At 40.6% G+C, this 18,301-nt stretch overlaps 1 long non-coding RNA gene and 1 pseudogene across 1 annotated transcript; both read right to left on the reverse strand.

Annotated features, from left to right (window-relative positions):
- LOC129637073 (ankyrin repeat domain-containing protein 26-like) overlaps positions 1-18,301 on the reverse strand; it is an 84,508-nt pseudogene that overhangs the window by 64,787 nt on the left and 1,420 nt on the right.
- On the reverse strand, positions 4,816-10,884 carry LOC129636695 (uncharacterized). Its single transcript, XR_008707079.1, has 2 exons — positions 10,440-10,884; positions 4,816-9,412 (listed from the first exon to the last, which is right to left on the reverse strand). It is a non-coding gene; the product is annotated as an uncharacterized LOC129636695 (long non-coding RNA).

The raw sequence follows: 18,301 nt of genomic DNA on the forward strand, positions 1-18,301 counted from the left end.
GCTTTTCTGCCTTCTGTACAATTTGTAGGTATCTTTCAGAAATAATCTCTCACTACTATGCTGCACACTGCCTCAGCTTTGCAGTTATTGTTTATCATTTCTTATCCTACCAGGAAGGGATTATTCAAGTTCCCATTTTTAATGATGGTAACTATTTTAGTGAGACTAATCACTACACAGTGAAACTGAAAGTGAAGTCGCTCAGTTGTGTCCAACTCTTTGCGACCCCATGGACTGTAGCCTACCAGGCTCCTCTGTCCATGGGATTTTCCAGGCAATAGTACTGGAGTGGATTGCCATTTCCTTCTCCAGGGGATCTTTCTGACCCAGGGATCAAACCCGGGTCTCCTGCATTGTAGACAGATGTTTTACCCTCTGAGCCATCATTGACAAATGCAAACCATTTCTAAAAATGAAAGTTCACTCTCATAAGACGTCCAATCTGCTGTACTATGACTATAGATGAAATATACATCATACTCACTTTTTTTTTTTTTCCTGATATACACGAAGATCTAATATAGGACTTTAGGGGCCATATTAAAGAGATGGATTTCTTTTCAGACAATATTGACTTTGATGTAAAATCAGCTACAATTAACTTCTTAAAGAATTCTGAATACTAGAGTACAAAGAAATTAATTAAAAAAATAAAATACACATGAAATTTACACTACTATTTTCATTGTTCTTTCATTATTGAAACTTCCTCATTCCTACTTTATCTATGGTAGAATCACTGAGAATAGTTCAGTATCAGATGACATATCTGGGTTGCTATTTTCAGGAGGAGTTTTAGATCTCTTTTCTTTATTTTCAGAAATCAGTTGGCGAAAGCTATGTATTAAAAATGCGATAAATAATATTTTAACACTTATATGAAAAACAACTACCAAATTCTTAGGTCATTTCAGACAGTGTCAGAGATAATATCAAAACTTCAATTGTCATATAGATTTCAAGTTTCTATGTTCTATAAACTTTTATTTAGTATGTAGTAAAGGAGAAAGTAAAGGTATATTTTCACCCTGCTTATTTAACTTATATGCAGAGTACATTATGAGAAACACTGGATGGATGAAGCACAAGCTGGAATCAAGATTGCCAGGAGAAATATCAATAACCTCAGATATGCAGATGATACCACCCTTATGGCAGAAAGTGAAGAAGAACTAAAAAGCCTCTTGATGAAAGTGAAAGAAGAGAGTGAAAAAGTTGGCTTAAAGCTCAACATTCAGAAACCTAAGATCAAGGCATCCAGTCCCATCACTTCATGGCAAATAGATGGGGAAACAGTGACTGACTGTTTTTTTGGGCTCCAAAATCACTGCAGATGGTGATTGCAGCCAAGAAATCAAAAGACGCTTACACCTTGGAAAGAAACTTAGACCAACTTAGCATATTAAAAAGCAGAGTCATTACTTTCTCAACATAGATCAGTCTAGTCAAGGTTATGGTTTTTCCAGTAGTCATGTATGGATGTGAGAGTTGGACTACAAAGAAAGCTGAGCTCAGAAGAATTGATGCTTCTGAACTGCGGTCTTGGAAAAGACTCTTGAGAGTCCCTTGGACTGCAAGGAGATCCAACTAGTCCATCCTAAAGGAAATCAGTCCTGGGTATTCATTGGAAGGACTGATGTTGAAGCTGAAACTCCAATATTTTGGCCACCTGATATGAAGAGCAGACTCATTTGAAAAGATCCTGATGCTGGGAAATATTGAAGGCAGGAGGAGAAGGGGACAAGAGAGGATGAGATGGTTGGATGGTATCACCGACTCAATGGACATGATTTTGGGTAAACTCTGGGATTTGGTGATGGACAGGGAGGCTTGGCGTCTGCAGTTCATGGGGTCCCAAAGAGTCCAACATGACTCAGCAACTGAACTGAACTGAAAGGAGAAAGAAAACAAAGATGAAGTAGTCATTAACTCAGGGCAGTAAAGCTCCAATAATTAACTAGATTTAGCTTGGCTTACGAAAAATCTCTCGAGCTTGCAAATTCTACCTCTATCACCAACTGCTCTTTGTTCCTGGAGGAGTTGTTTCTCTTCAGTTCAAAGTCTTCCTCTACACAACTGCGATATTACTACCTTATTTCAAAAGAGGATTAATAGGATGTAATGAGATAATATACGCATCCCAATGTGTACTTTTTCCTACGTTTAACATTCAAGTGTTGCATGAAACTGTTATTAATTCTGGTGATTAACTGTTCTTTGTGGTTTGTAATTTAGGGAATCTCAGCTTTTAGATAATGTGTACTTAATTTATTTATAACATATGAATTCACTACATTAGAGAACATAATGATCCTCCATTATTGCAGCTAATTACACCAAGAGCAGAAAACTAATCACAATCAAGACCTGTCCTGGACCACTACTCTTCCTTCTCTACCTACTCAAACTCTGAACCAGCAGATCTTTCTAACAATGAAAGATCTGCTTAATCTCCATGTTTAATCTCTGTTTAATCTCCATGTTCCTCTCCAATTCACTTGGAAGACATATCCCTACTCTTAAAGTGGGTACTGGCAAGTTCTAGACAGGATTTACCTTTCTGAAGTCCAACTATCTTACTGAGATTTAGGGATTTCTGTTGAATGGGTTCCTTATGGGGCAGATTCTGAAAACATTTAAGTTGGAGGAAAACAGAAATCCATTGGAAGATTTTCATTACTACAGGAAACATATCCCATGAGGGGCCAAGCATAATTAGGGAATCTCAGGCAAGCTGGCACCCACTACTCTGGGAAGGATGACAGGGAACCTGTGACCTAAGAAAAGGTACCCACACAGGACAGAAATCTGTCCTGAGGTTCAAGACTAGATACAAAGGAGAAAGGGAAGTCTGCTCAATTCCTGCAGGAGCACTTGACCCTCTCTGACAGCCTAAAATAGACCCCCCCCCCGACATCTGCTAAAAGAAAAGATAAATAAGAGTCTCAGGGGCACCTCATCGTGGAGATCTAGGCTTTCACATGGGCTCCACATAAGGTCTCTGAGTGAGGGGGAAACTAGGTGGCCCAGCTGCCCAAACTGGGTGCTGGAGGTTTGTTTGCAGCAGTGACTGAGCGACAAGCATACATATGAGAACAAAGGAGCTCTCACTCTGAAGTTGACGTGTGCATCATCTTAAATCCTGGGGAACCTTGACCCAGAGGGGCAGCCTGAAAGCAAAGGTCAATCGTGAGCCCTCTGCAGGATGAGTTTTTTTTGTTTGTTTTCCTTTTAAAATGATTTTATTAAAGGTCTTTATAGAACCACATCCAGACTCCAGATCCAGCTGCCAAGCAGACCCTGTCAAGACCAGCTATAGCAGCAGTGCTGCAGCAGTAGAATGAATGCAAGGAACAGAATTATGAGAAGGAACTATTTTCTCCCCTCCAAAGGACTTGTGGAAGAGGACTGTTCCGTTGATCTTAGGGAATCCTCCGGGTTCTTGGAAAATTCAAGTGGAAGTGTATAGAGAGGCAAGCCCTCAAGGGAAAACAGGGTTTGCTGCTGAAATAAATATTTCAAGACCCAAAGAACTAGTTAGAAATATCACAACTGTGATACTGTTCATACGCCATACCAAGAGGTCACACTTGGAATGAAATAGCTAATGTCAAGCTTTCTAAGGATCAAGGTCTACATGTCCTGATATAAAGCACCCCGAGTTCACAGCCAAGAGTAACTAATTGGCCTTTTCTTGGCTTTCAGCTCTTGAGGGGGAACATCTCACCATCATTCTCCAAACTGCCTGTGCCAAACTGGAACTCTCACTGGTCACATAGCAAATAACAGTTAAAAATATTTTTGGCTGCAGTTTAGTAAGAACTGGCATTTTTATGTGAACACTTACATATTAAAACCACTAATAACAGCATATTATTCTGCAGTCCATCCAAAACCATCTTGAGAAAAGATGTCAGCACCTTGCTGAAGAAAAAGTCTGATGACATTTCTTGATTCATACTTGACAGCAAGCATGAGGGCTGTTCTAAAACAACAGAGAGATGACTTCAGCCTCAGGAAGGTGAATTGACTTACTTAAACAGTTAATTTGATATGCTTTACCAAGTGAACACCTTGTGCTTTCATAAAGAACTGACCATTTACAGGCTCAAGTGTTCATCTTTGCAAATTACCTCCAAGGCTAAAATGAAGGTACAGAAAAGAAGCCTCCTGTCCCACGGGGATGCCAGGTAGCAGCACTTACTATTTCAAAAGTCCCTGATGGGGACTTCCCTGGTGGGCTAGTGGATAAGACTCTAGGCTCCCAGTGCAGGGGGCCTAGCTTCCATCCCTGGTCAGGGAAATTGATCCCATAAGCTGCAACTAAGAGTTCCCACAACTAGGACCCCACATAGCCAAATAAATAAATGTTTTTTAAAAAATAATAATAAAGTCCTTGATGGACAAGAAACGATGTTGAGGTCACTTATCTGAGGCAGATGACTATTTAAGGGATAAATTCCCTATTTCCTATGATATATTCAGCTTCAAAGTCAGCTAGAGGTTGGGTTAAGGAAAGGCTACGTGCAGGTTTAAATCAAAAATATTGATAACAATGGAATAAAAATAGTCATGGTAGCAGTTAATGATGTGGACAAGCATGTGCTAGGTGCTAAAAATGAAATACTATATATATAATATTTCTTACACACAGGCACCTCTGAAAGATGCATCACTATTTGCCTTTTGTATCAGGAAACTTATTTGCTGATGATAATGAAAGGTTGTTGAATCACGTGAAGACACCGGGATTCTTGGCCCCTGGAGGAGAAGAATTCAATCCGGGGCCAGAGACGAGGCTTGATTGCTCAGAGCTTTTGTGTAATAAAGTTTTATTAAAGTACAAAGGAGATAGAGAAAGCTTCTGACATAGGCATCAGAAGGGGACAGTGAGAGTACCCACTTGCTAGTGTTAACAATGAGGTTATATAATCCAAAGAATGTCTGGAGGTTGTAAAGACCTTATCAGACCTACTCCCATAATTTACATTTTAAGATAACACTGTCCTCAGGCAAGATACATCCTTGTAAAGACCAGGTCTACTCCCATAATTAACATTTTAAGATAACAGAAGGTTGAATCCAAAGACTGTCCTTAGGCAGGATACATTATTGTTATATAATCCTAAGGAATGTGGAGAAAGAAAAAAAGTTTGTCCTTTCTTCCTCCTTGAGAATTCCAGACCCCTCTCTCCTTGGGGACCCCTAGACTCCCTATCAACCTGCCTAGGAAATGACTCTCTCATTCCCCCCTTTTCTTTTAGGAGAATTATGGTGCCTAGGGAAAAGGGGCGTCGTTCTCCTTCCATAATTGCTTTCGAGTTGACAAGGGTCATTTTCCCTAAATTGGTGAGGCAACATATTCTCCTAATCCTCATATTGAGGATATCTGATCCAGGGTCCCCAAATAGTAGCTGGAGGAAGCTACAGCAGTAGCAGGAGTTTGAGCAACCATTTGTAACTTAAAAGCTTTCATACAGCTAGAAACAAATCCAGTTATACAATTACAGATGCAGGGAGCAAACAGTAAAAACACAACATTCAGAATCAAAATTAAAAGTCACATCATGTCCATAGTTAAAGTGCAAAGGTTGCACCAGTCCATTTTAGGGTTGGTAGATGTCATCAGATGAAGAAGAGGCATTGCATGTGATTGTTGTCGAAGGTATTCACAGACTTGGAGAAAGTCTTTTCCTTGAAGTGGGGATGTCCACCACGGGAAGCCTTCCACTGATGAAGAGGGGAGTGCTCTGCAGACCCAGCAGTTAGACCAATTGTGGAATGCAGCATAGGAGTGAGCCCAGGACAGGAAGACATTGTCTTGAGGATCCAATGGCAGACTCAGGATATTTGGAGTCAGCAGAAGTAAACTCACATAGATTATCAGGCCTATCCACTGCCCTTTGCTTAACTCCAGAGCTCGGGTCAGAGCCACAAGCTCCACTAACAGAGTACTGGTTCCCTTGGGGAGAGATTTTGCTTCCAAAACCTGTTCAGCAGTCACCACAGCATAACCTGCTTAACGCTTTCCATCCTGAACAAAAGAACTGCCATCTGTAAATATTTCCATGTCAGGATTGTCTAATGGGGTATCCTTTAGATCCTCCCGAGCTGCATAGTTTAAAGTTAGGAATTGAGAACAATCGTGACCAGGTGTTTCATTTTCCTTCTCAGGAAGGAAAGTGGCAGGATTTAAATTTCCACAAACTTTAAGCTTAGTTACTGGTCCTTCTAACAACAATGACTGATACTTAAGAAGCCTACTGTCTGTCATCCAAATATTAACCTTAGAATTTAAGATTCTACTCACATCATGAGAAGTAAGTACAGTAAGGTTTCATCCATTAATTATTTTTAAAGTTTCAGGTGCTAATAAAGCCTCTGCCCCAATTATTCTTAGGCAGTGGAGCCACCCACGTGAAACTACATCTAATTCTCTGCTTAGATAAGCAATAGGTTGCTGGTGAGGCCCTCGGGGTTGTGTCAAAACTCCCAATGCCACACCTTTTCTTTCAGTGACAAACAAATTAAATTCTGACCCTGTGGGCAAGCTCAGAGCTGGAGCTTGCAGGAGAGCAGTCTGAAGAACCTTAAAAGCCTTTTGAGTTTCTGGAGACCAAACCAGTTTGTCAGTTTGGGCCTGCTGAGTTTCAGCTATAAGTTTATATAAAGGCCAGGCAAGTTCCCCATAACCCGGAATCCAAATGCACAGTAACCTGTGATTCCCAAAAATCTTCTCAATTGCCTTAAAGTCATAGGTAGGGGGTGATTTAGTATAGGTTTAATTCTCTCAGGGCCTATGGCCCTAGTACCTTCTGATATTAGGCCCAGATATCTAACCGATCGTTGACAAAGCTGAGCTTTTTCTCTTGATGCCTTGTAACCACAGTCTGCCAGAAAGTTTAAGAAATCTTCTGAGGCTTGCAAACAAGCTTCCTCTGTCTCAGCACAGAGCAAAATATCATCTACATATTGTAACACCACTGCTTCAGAGCTATTAAAGTTTTGCAGATCCCATGAAAAACTTTGTCCAAATAAGTGAGGACTGTCACGAAATCCCTGGGGCAAAACTGTCCAGGTTAATTGAGAAGCTGGCTGCGTAGGGTCTTCAAAGGCAAATAGAAATTGACTTTCTTCCGCCAAAGGCACTGAATAGAAGGCATCCTTTAAATCAATTACTGAGAAATATTTGGCTCATTCAGGAATTTCAGACAATAAAGTATAAGGATTAGGCACCACGGGGTGTAAAGGAACTACAGCCTCATTTATTATTCATAAATCTTGAACTAGTCTCCATTTACCATTTGATTTCTTTATACCCAAAATAGGAGTGTTGCAAGGACTGTTACAGGGAATTAATAGTCCCTGCTCCTTTAAATTTTCGATGATGTGTTTTAACCCTTCCTTAACTTCAGGTTTCAGTGGATACTGCTTATGTGGAAATACGTGTGGGTCTTTGAGCTTAACAATTACAGGAATAGCATTTTGTGCTCGACCCACAGATTTTCCATCAGCCCATACTCTAGGATTTACATTTTGTTCAACTAAAGGGAGAGAAAGGCAGGGCTCCATATTCATGAAAACAGAGGCATGGACCTTGCTCAGTATATCCCTTCCCAAAAGGGGTGAGAGAGATTCTGGCACAATCAGAAACTCGTGTGAAAACAGCACAGAATCCCAGTTGCAAGATAAAGAATAACTGAAATAATACCTTTTGGCTCGTCCAGACAGTCCCATTACGGAAGTGGATCGGGAAGAAAGTGGGCCAGGGGCTTCAGTAAGCACAGAATAAGTTTCCCCAGTATCTAAAAGGAAATCGATGGATTGACCCCCCACAATTATTAATACCCGGGGTTCCTCAGGTGTAATTAGGACAGGAGCTTGTGTGGGGACCCCCAGGCATCTTCAGTCCTGATTGTCTTGAGAGTCCAACCCGGGAGACCTACGCCTCTGGGGGCAGTCTCTCTTCCATTGTGGTCCTTTGCAGACCAGACATGGAGCCAGGGGTGGCTTAGATGCCTGAGGGCAATCCCACTTGAGGTGCCCCTTCTTTCCACAGTAATAGCAAGCCCATCCCTTTTCACCTGGGCCCCTCTGGGCATTTTTCTCAGGCTGTTTAAGAACGTTTTTCATAGCCATGGTGAAGGCTTCTGCCTTTTCCTTTGTCTTTTTTTTTTTTTTCCTTTCTTTCTTTTCCTCATATTTCCTACCATAATAGACTGTCTAAGCCTGTTGTAACAGAGTATCTAAAGACTGATTTGGTCCATACGCCCATTTTAATAGCTTACCGCGGATATCTGGAGCCGACTGAGTGAGAAATCTATCCTTTAAGATCACTTTTCCCTCTTCAATTTTGGGATCAATCTCAGTGAATCTGTGAAGGCCTTCTCTCAGTCTATCTAGGAATTTACCAGGAGCTTCCTTCTCCTCCTGTTCTATATCTGCCAATTTGCCATAGTTTAAAGGCTTAGAACGTGCCTGCCTAAGTCCTTCAAGAACACATTTAACAAAATGACTCTGATCCCATCTTCCGTTAGCTGTGTTGTAGTCTCAATCTGGTTCTATAGTTGGGACCTCCTGATTCCCAGTGGGGAGGGCCGCTATCTCATTCTCCCTCTTCCCTACTGATTCATTACCAAGCCATTCATCTCCATAACCAACCGCTTTCCCCAAAACTCGAGTCTTTGACTCGGGAGTCAGTGTTTGTCCCAAGATATACATCACATCCTTCCAAGTGAGGTCATAAAGCAGAGTAACACCTTTAAAAGCTCTAATATATTTTTTCTGGGTCCTCTAAATAGTCTCACAGATCCTCCTTGATTCTTTGTATTTCTTGATAAGAGAAAGGCTTATTAACTCTCATAGACTGATTATTTCTCTCGGTGGGTGTGTCATAAAGAGGCAACAGCTTGTGTGGCTGTTCCTCAGTCTCTCCGGCTGCTCTGTGCATATGATCCCAGGGATAGATTGGAGAAACCTGTTTTTCCTCTGCTTTTTGTCTTCTGTCCTCCATCTCATCTCTTACTTCGATGGTCTGAGTTTCTACTGAAACCAGAGTAGTCTGAGATCGTACTGAGACAGGAGTTGCAAAGGAGGGAGCTGAAGGTTTCACGCCCAAATCTATACCCTTAGGACATAAGTCTGGCATATTTAGCAGAGAGAAAAAGGGCAACACATATGCTACTTCTGCCCATTTCCCTTGTTCTTTACAGAACCAGTCTAATTGTAGAATAGTATTATACTTAAGAGACCCTCCAACTGGCCACCATTCGCCATCTTCCAATGGATACTGTGGCCATGCAGTATCACATAGAAAGACCAGGTGTGTCTTCTTTAAGCCCTGGGGATCAAATCTATCCCAGTGTTTCAGGATGCAGTTCAAAGGAATGAGGCTGGAATTGTTAGCTCCCATCTGTAAGAGAAAAAAAGCGACCAGCGCCATTTTTCTACCGGAGGCATCCCTCCCTGCTCTAGATGGGGGTGTAGACAGACGTTACACCAAAAGCTTCTCCTTCCTGGTCGGACTTAGTCTGTCCCTTACAGACGCAGGCACCGTACTCATCCCTCCCGGTTCTACCCCCGAGATGGGGTGGGGATGTACCAGGGGTAGACTTGATAGCATCCCTACTTGACGTCCAGCTCTTCACCTTTAACCTTGCTTGCCTCTGATGTCACCCGGGGTGAATCAGAGTAACCTTCCAGAATGCCTCCCAAGCTAAGACCACTGTGGGAAACATTCATCACCTGAGTGCCTGTGCACGACCCTGAGTATTTCCTGACTATAATAAGATCGACACAAACATAAAACTGAGATGTTCTTTCCAAGCATCACCACACCAGTATAACAGCCTCCTCTGATCTACTAAGAGCTGGCATTACCAAAGGAAAAAAAAAAAAAAAAAAAACATTGCAGTCCCAATCTGAGTAACCTTTAACCTCAGAGATGTTCTGGGAGCTAGAGCTCCATCTAGCTTCCGAACTTTTGATTCCTAGCGAGGCTAGGCACTTTATTGGCTACCAATCCAAGTTTGGGACCTAAGCCACAGTACACAGTAACAGTATAGATCACAAGTCCCTTGAAAGTCTATGATCTGATAGGTTAGGTTAGTACTTCTAGTTCCCAAGGAGTTATGAAATAGTCAAAGAGACCGAAAAGTTTGACCGAGAAAGGAGAGTTCGGTCCACACACTTTGCCCATTTCTGGTCGGTTCCCGAAGGAAACATTGGGTGCCTCTTGGCATTGGCAGGTCGGTATAACCCCCTGACAGGTTTCTGCCATAAGCCATATGAGATCACCGTGGAACCGCAGAGCAGGGCTCCTTACTTGCTTCACGCAGGGCATGCCATTCATTCACACAAGCACATGGTAGAGTTGGTAAAGCACAGCAGAAAACGTGTTCGCTAAGAGAACAAAGAACTAAAGCTCCAAGCATCCTTACCTTGTCCTGAAGGATCCTGGATGAGCCCCCACGATGAAAGGTTGTTGTTGAATCACACAAAGACACCGGGATTCTTGGCCCCTGGAGGAGAAGAATTCAATCCAGGGCCAGAAATGAGGTTTGATTTCTCAGAGCTTTTGTGCGATAAAGTTTTATTAAAGTATAAAAGAGATAGAGAAAGCTTCTGACATAGGCATCAGAAGGGGGCAGAAAGAGTACCCACTTGCTAGTATTAACAATGAGGTTATATAATCCAAAGAATGTCTGGAGGTTGTAAAGACCTTATCAGACCTACTCCCATAATTTACATTTTAAGATAACACTGTCCTCAGGCAAGATACATCCTTGTAAAGACCAGGTCTACTCCCATAATTAACATTTTAAGATAACAGAAGGTTGAATCCAAAGCCTGTCCTTAGGCAGGATACATTATTGTTATATAATCCTAAGGAATGTGGAAAAAGAAAAAAAGTTCGTCCTTTCTTCCTCCTTGAGAATTCCAGACCCCTCTCTCCTTGGGGACCCCTAGACTCCCTATCAACCTGCCTAGGAAATGACTCTCTCAATAACCCTAATTGGTAGGAAACCTAGGAATTGAACCTAGCTTGAATCTAAAGCCCATCATTTTCGTCTGTATCATTCACCTCTGAATTGTCCTTTTTAAAGGAACTGTTTATCCGATCAAAGCTATCTTTCTTGCTTCTACCTGCATTAAAAATGAAAATATCAAACTGTACTAAAATGAGAAAGGATAAAAACTGATGAGTCCACAGGATCTGGTGACCGTGAGTAATAATCACCTTTTTGTGGCTGTTGTTATTTAGTCGCTATGTTGTATCTGACTCTTTTGCAACCTAGTAACATCAGCGTTCTTCAAAAAAAGTAATTTAAAACAAAGAGTTATCCAAAAGACAAAATCAAGTCTTTTAGGTTTACTATGCATCTTATAAAATATATATACATACAAATTAGAGGTTAAAAAATTCTTTTAAAAGAATTAAGAAATTTGATACTGTCATGAGGTAAACTCAAAAGCAGAATCCATATTTCACAAAGCTAATAAAACTAATTTGAAATACCTCTGCTATTACAAATCAACCAACCAAACAAAAGAGGTTGCATATGACATCGGTCAATACTTTAAAGGAGTATGAATTCTGCTATACATTCCTGCTATATATTGTTCATGATTCCCAGTCAGAATAATTTATTTTCTACCTAAGTAGATCACAAATGAATCCTCTTATTCATTTAATCTTGATATTACCATCCTAGAACAGCACTAAGTGTTTTAAAAAGAAAAAGAACAATGGTACCTTTTCATCTTAGCAACCACATGTATATTTGCTTCTTTCTTTACTAAAAACTTCACCATTTGCCCTCTCCTTTCATGTATTGCAAGTAACAGTGGTGTCAGGTCATCCTGTAAAACAGGGAAAACCATTTCTAATGTACACAGTTAACCTATTTCTAAACTGAAATTAAAATCATGCAATAGATTCTCTGTACTTAAAAATAAAAGTCAGAAAGTAAATGAAAGGGAGCCCCCTCCTCATTGCCCTGTGCATCTTCTTTCTCTTTAATATGCTTCTCCTCTGGGCCTTACCTGGTGGTCCAGTGGCTAAGTGTCAGCTCCCAATGCAGGGTGTGTGGGTATCATTTAGCTACTGTATCAACTGCATATTTTAGGGACAATGCTGAGGCAGAAATATATAATACTCTCTGTAGCATGCATAACCTAGCCAAGGATGACCATGAGTAAACTCAAAAGGTTTACAGACATTCCAGTGGGAATATTATTCTCTACATGAACATGCAAATAGATAAACTTCTTTTTTCTTTTTCAAAAAGTCAACCCTGTTTTATTGCTTTCTCAGAAATGTCTCCTGGAATTTAACCTTCCTCATTCTCTCTTCCTTGCTTGTTCTTTCCACCACCCTTCCTTAAGTTAGACATTCTGGCTGAGAGGTCAGCATTAGCTAGATGCTAACTGCATGCAGAATGAGCACCCTCCCCACCTTATCTTCAAAGACCCTTCTTGATGACTCTCATGTGATTACCTCCAGACAACCAGGAGGAAGCTTCCAAAACCCTAGAGTTCTGGTGTCTGTCTTGCTTTACTGCTCTTAAAGCTTGTAACATAAAATTATCAATAAATGCATGCTCAACATTTTCTCAGGGAGTTGCTCTTCCACCAGCTCTCCCAGTGCTGTCTCTTATAATCTTGTGTGTTTGTGAGAGTTATTCAGTGCGAAACTGCCACAACCAACTTAAACATTCTAAATTGAAAAATTTAATTCCATTGTTAAGAGATTTTTTAAAATATGAAATCAATTATAGATTAATTAGACTGTCTTTAAAAACCTTCAAATATTTATTAAAATAAATTATCAATCAAAAATTGGAAACTCAAATGCTTATGGATGGAAAGCTGATGACCTGAATAAGTGAAAAAGCCAGGTGAGACCAGTAACCCTGAAAACACATGTCCCTCACAGAAGGGGCGGCCTCTGCACACAGACCAAACAGTAGGATGGGCTCAAGGGGGTACAGATTTGGTCCTTGGAGAACTTCTGCATGAGCCTCCTCAATTTGAAATGTTGACTCAATGTATGGAGGTAAACTAAACATATCCAAGGGCCATGTTTGGTTTATGGCCCACTTTTGGTTTTATGTTTGCTGTTTCCAAACAGGTGGGTATAAAGCAAATATTTGTATGTGAAACATTTCCTTTCCTTATTATCATATGTTTCACAAAAAAAGTGGGTTCCAATATGTAATAAATACGGCTATTATGACTCATACTTCAATTAAACATACATTCTTTTAAAAAGACTCATAATTCACAGCCAAGGATGTTTCCACTGCTTGTTGAAACTATAATCTATCTCTATAATTCTTCTAGATTGTTCATAAAATGGATCATGAGTTTCCAAGCCTGCTGAATATAAATGCTTAAAATAATTTCCCTCTGTACTGTTACTAACTTCATGGGTTTTAAAGCACTCATCTGCTTATGCCAGGGATCAGCAATTCTAACAGACACACTGCAAGAGTTTGTCCTGAAGCTGACACCAAAAAAGGCTCATGAGTTACTATTACTGCAGTCAGGAAAACCCTGTTGGTAACAAATATCTGTTGACCTAATGACCTGGATGATAAGTGGAGGTGCAAAATCCTTAAAGGGTCACACTCTACAGATGAAGTGACTTCACCATGAGCAATCGCTAAACACTCTCGGAGTGTCACTGAATGATGAGTGGTTGGAAGGAAAAGGAGGTATCGTTCAAGCCCATAGATATTGCCAAAGATATTCCTTTTAGTGTCTCAAGCACAGGGGCATAGAAAAAGTCAGGCTAATATTGTTGGAAAGGAGGGAGCTGATGGAAGTAGCTAGAATTGATCAAACTTCAACGCTTCAGGAGACTACTTTCTTTTGTGAAGGGTGCATTTAGAAATTACATGTATTCACTCCATAGTTATTCATCAAGGATTGGATCAGAATCTCAAGGGAACAGTTCTAAATACACACATCCAAGTGTTCCTCGATTTACTCAGTCAAAATCTACAGGGAACAGCCTAGGCTTATACATTTTTAAAATAAGTTTTCCCAAATACTTGTGGTTCACCAGTAGAATATAGCTGAGAATTAGTGCAGCAACCACTCCAGTCTCATCTCTTACTCACACGGCCAATTCCTTCTCTTACTAACGTTAAGGTTTGAATAAAAAAGAAAAGTGTAAGAGGCAAGAGTCTTCAAAACTTCAATTTTTAAAATTTTCCTGGGTAATCAGTGGTAGAACAGGGACTAGTAAACCCCAAAGGCAACCTGATATAATTATTTATAAACCCCTTACTTCCTTCCCATCAAGGCATTCTACATGGGAGAGAAGAGTCTAGACTCTTATCTAAGAGGATGGTTCTGCCAGAATAGGATAATATCAGGTAGTTATCTGTTCTTCTTTCTTAATTCCCACTTAATCACCACCTGTTCACTGTCAGTCTGTTTTGATCAGAGTCTTCTTAAAACTGGCACCTAGGCAAGTTTACAATTCACTCACACTCTTTTTCAAAATAACGACTATTATCCCTGAAAACTGAAAAGCATATAAGAAATATATAAACTGAAGGGAATAAAAAGCACAAACCAAAATCTCAGGACTTCCATCGTGGTCCCGTGGCTGGGTCTCAGTGCTCCCAGGAAAGAGGGCCTAGGTTCAACCCCTGGTCAGGAAACTAAATCCTACATGCTGAAACGAAGCCCAGCTCAGCCAAATAAATAAATAAATAAATATTAAAATATATAAATCCTCTTCTTGGCATTTCCCAACTGCCAAAATTCCAGCTTAACTTCCACTTTTCACTTGCTTGCTCCTTTTCCTTTCCTTTTACCCTCTTAAGACTTGGGCAATGAGAAAGAAACTGTGTCTATATAAATCATTTTTCATAAAATGGGAATTTGTAAACAACAGCAAGATTTCTAATATGTTGTTAAATGCTTTCGTTATGTTTGAATTTTAAGACAAAGTCTACTGAGGCAAATTTTGCTTTACTGTGTTATTTTAGACTGATTACAAAAAAAAAAAAAAAAAAAAAAACCCTTAAGTGGGAGAAAGTATTTGGAAAATGTTTTACCTTTAACAAGTGCAGTGTTATCATGAATACCAGCCATAAACACATAAAGGAATTCTTTACTCTCTAATGCTTGAGAAATATCATGATTTAAAGTGAAATCTTAGACAGTTTGTCCCTTCAAAACACTTTCACTCAGGGAAGGCTGGAGCTTCCAGAGAAGGAAAACTGAGCCCACCTGTCAGAGTGGAGGGAGTTCCTGGCGGGGCTGCAGCTGCAGGATGTCACGTGTGTCCTGGAGAAAGCAGGAGGGGCAGCTTCGCCATCACCAGCTCCACACGCACAGCTGCAACCCCACCGAGCAGCTCCCCAGGGCTGAACATGGGAGACCCCAAGGTGTACCTCGCAAACCAAGTTGTCACCAGCACAAGTGAATGCCCTTGCTGGGAGTCAAACATGACCTAACCCTCTTGGCTGGATCTCAGAACCGGGGTCCTGGAGGGCTCAGGGCTCCAGGCCTGCTGCCTCCAAGGCCCACTTGCACTCACCCAGCTCCCCTTCATGGTCACTGGGTCTCCTTCCTCCTCCTACCCACCCTCAGGGGCACCCATTCTTTGAGCCCTGAAAGCAGCCACTCCCCACATCACTTCACTCCCCCCAGGTCCTCATTGTTTGTGGGCTTTCAGTCTACCACCCACTCCAGGGCACGTTCTGACGAGAAATCTTCCTTCTGGGGTAGATGGCTGCCTGGGAGACACAGCTTTGCCCTCTCTGTGGGCTCCAACATTTTTCCCCCTGCAGTGGCTTTGGAGTTGTTTCCATGGTAACAGAGCTTGATGTACATGATTCAGTTTACCTATTTGCACAGTTAGAAATAAAACAGTTCTACTCTTTCCTGGAAAACCCAATGGACAGAGGAGCCTGGTAGGGTGAAGTCCATGGGGTTGCAAAGAGTCAGACACGACTGAGCAACTTCACTTTGACTTTCCACTTTCATGCATTGGAGAAGGAAATGCCAACCCACTTCAGTGTTCTTGCCTGGAGAATCCCAGGGACAGGGGAGCCTGGTGGGCTGCCATCTATGGGGTCGCACAGAGTCGGATACGACTGAAGCGACTTAGCAGCAGCAGCAGCAGCAGCAATTTTTAAAAATGCTTTGCAAATATTTTGTAAATAAAGTTAGTTGAGATATACCTTTTTCCTGGCTTCTATATTGGCATCGCAAGAAAGCAGCTTTGCTGCGAGTGATATATTCTGGCAAAAGACAGCGTAGTGGAGAGCAGTGTTCCCCCATACATCCATGACATTTGGGTTGGCACCATGCTCCAGCAGAAGAGTCACACACTCCTCTTCTTGGCATTCTATGGCCTGTCAGTGTTGCGCAAAGAAACAGAGTGTAAATTCTAGGAATTCAAAGTAAACAGTCCACAAGCTTCATGAGATGAAGCTTGAGATGAGATGAATTCACTTTTAGTCTCAGTAGTTAAATCACATCAACCTCGTGTGGACACAGTTCGCTACCCCATACCTTCATCAGCATTGTCCTGTTTTCATTGTCACAGAGGTTAAGCAGGCATTTTCTCTCCAGGAGCAGAGTTACCACCGCTGAATGGCCATTGGTACAGGCCAAGTGGAGGGCAGTCCTATGAAAGCAAGAGGAGTTTTCAGGAAACTGTAGTGTTACTGTTTCAAAACAAACAATTGTTCCTGTGATTGAAAACATTCAATAGCATGCTATTCCTATTGCTCTAAAACAAATATTCAATTTCCTTCTGGAGAAAGAACATTATATATTAGCATTAGCTCTTCTTAACACAGTAATGAAAGAACAATTTACTTGAATAGAATGACCATGACCTTGAGATTCAGCTCAACTTGGGTTTGAATCTGACTTTCACTCTGTCACTTAGCTGTCACTCAGCCTCTCTGTGCCTCAATTTCCTCATCAACAAAATGGAGAGAGAGAAGCAGTTCTCTCACAGGACAGCACTGCTAAATGAGATCCATGCAAAGAGTTTAGAACCATTCCTGGCACAGGTAACAACCCAGTAACCGTTAAGTAATATAATCATACTTATTACTATTACTACTATTTTACAAGGACACTACCTCAATGAAGTCAAAGGATATCATACCTCCTTTGCAGATACATTTTGAGGATTAGAGACAACACTGTGCTTCAATGATTCTACTACATTCATTTTCTGACATTTTAACGTCTCTGACATTGGAATGAAATTTATAATTCACAATGTCTGTACAACTATAATTGGTAGCACTTTTGTTTGTGCATTTCTCATTTTTCCTGTTGATATGATTACCATAAAGTCTTTTTGTCTAAGGTTGCTTCTTTTTAATTAAAATATAGATGATGCATATTTCATATTATTATATGTTACAGGTACACAACATATTGATTCACAATTTTTATAGGTCATACTCCATTTAAAGTTATTATATGATATTTGCTATATTCCCCATGTTGTATAATACATCCCAGTAGCTGGCAGGATTTTAGTTCCCCCACCAGGTATCAAACCCTGGGCCCACAGCAGTGAGTCTTAACCACTGGATGACCAAGGAACTCCCTAGATTCCCTTGACTCTGAAAAGGCTGAAAGTTGTCAGAAAATATCAATCTTCAAAAAAATTCTAAAAAAAAAATTGAAAGTGAGAAATCATTTTTATCTGTGCCACATTCCTATTAGTGCCTCAAAGACAAGCCCTGTCTGCTAAGCCGACTTGCCTATAGACAGCTTGATCTACAGAGAATTTTAAATTTTTTGGGTTGTTAAAATGTTTAATCAATATCCAGATTTCTTTCTTTTTATTTATTTAATTATTTAGTGTGTGTGTGTGTGTGCCAAAATCTAGGAAACTCCAGAATTCTTACTTTTGAAATAATTCTTAGAAAGGTCTTTGGGGTGGGAGGGAGGCTCCCAAGGAAGGGGATATATGTATACATACAACTGATTCATGATGTTATACAGCAGAAAACAACACAACATTGTAAAGCAATTATTCTCCAATTAAAAAAAAAAAGGTTAAGAAACAGTAGAAATAGAAAAAAACAGAAGGTCTCTGTCAGCAGATAAAAATGCATAAATAGGAATCTGAGTCTTATTCTGGTACTTTTCTCACTGTACATATTTGAAATGTTTGATCCATACTCTATCTGACACTTTTTGGTGAGATAAAAATTGAGTTACTTTTCTCTTTTACCAGGTTATTTCTCCACCATCTGCATACAGTTTATCATTTCTAACAGAAAAGGTCATCATTTTCAAGATC

This window comes from Bubalus kerabau, chromosome 22 (genome assembly GCF_029407905.1).
Source record: "Bubalus kerabau isolate K-KA32 ecotype Philippines breed swamp buffalo chromosome 22, PCC_UOA_SB_1v2, whole genome shotgun sequence".
NCBI classification, from domain to species: Eukaryota; Metazoa; Chordata; class Mammalia; order Artiodactyla; family Bovidae; genus Bubalus; species Bubalus kerabau.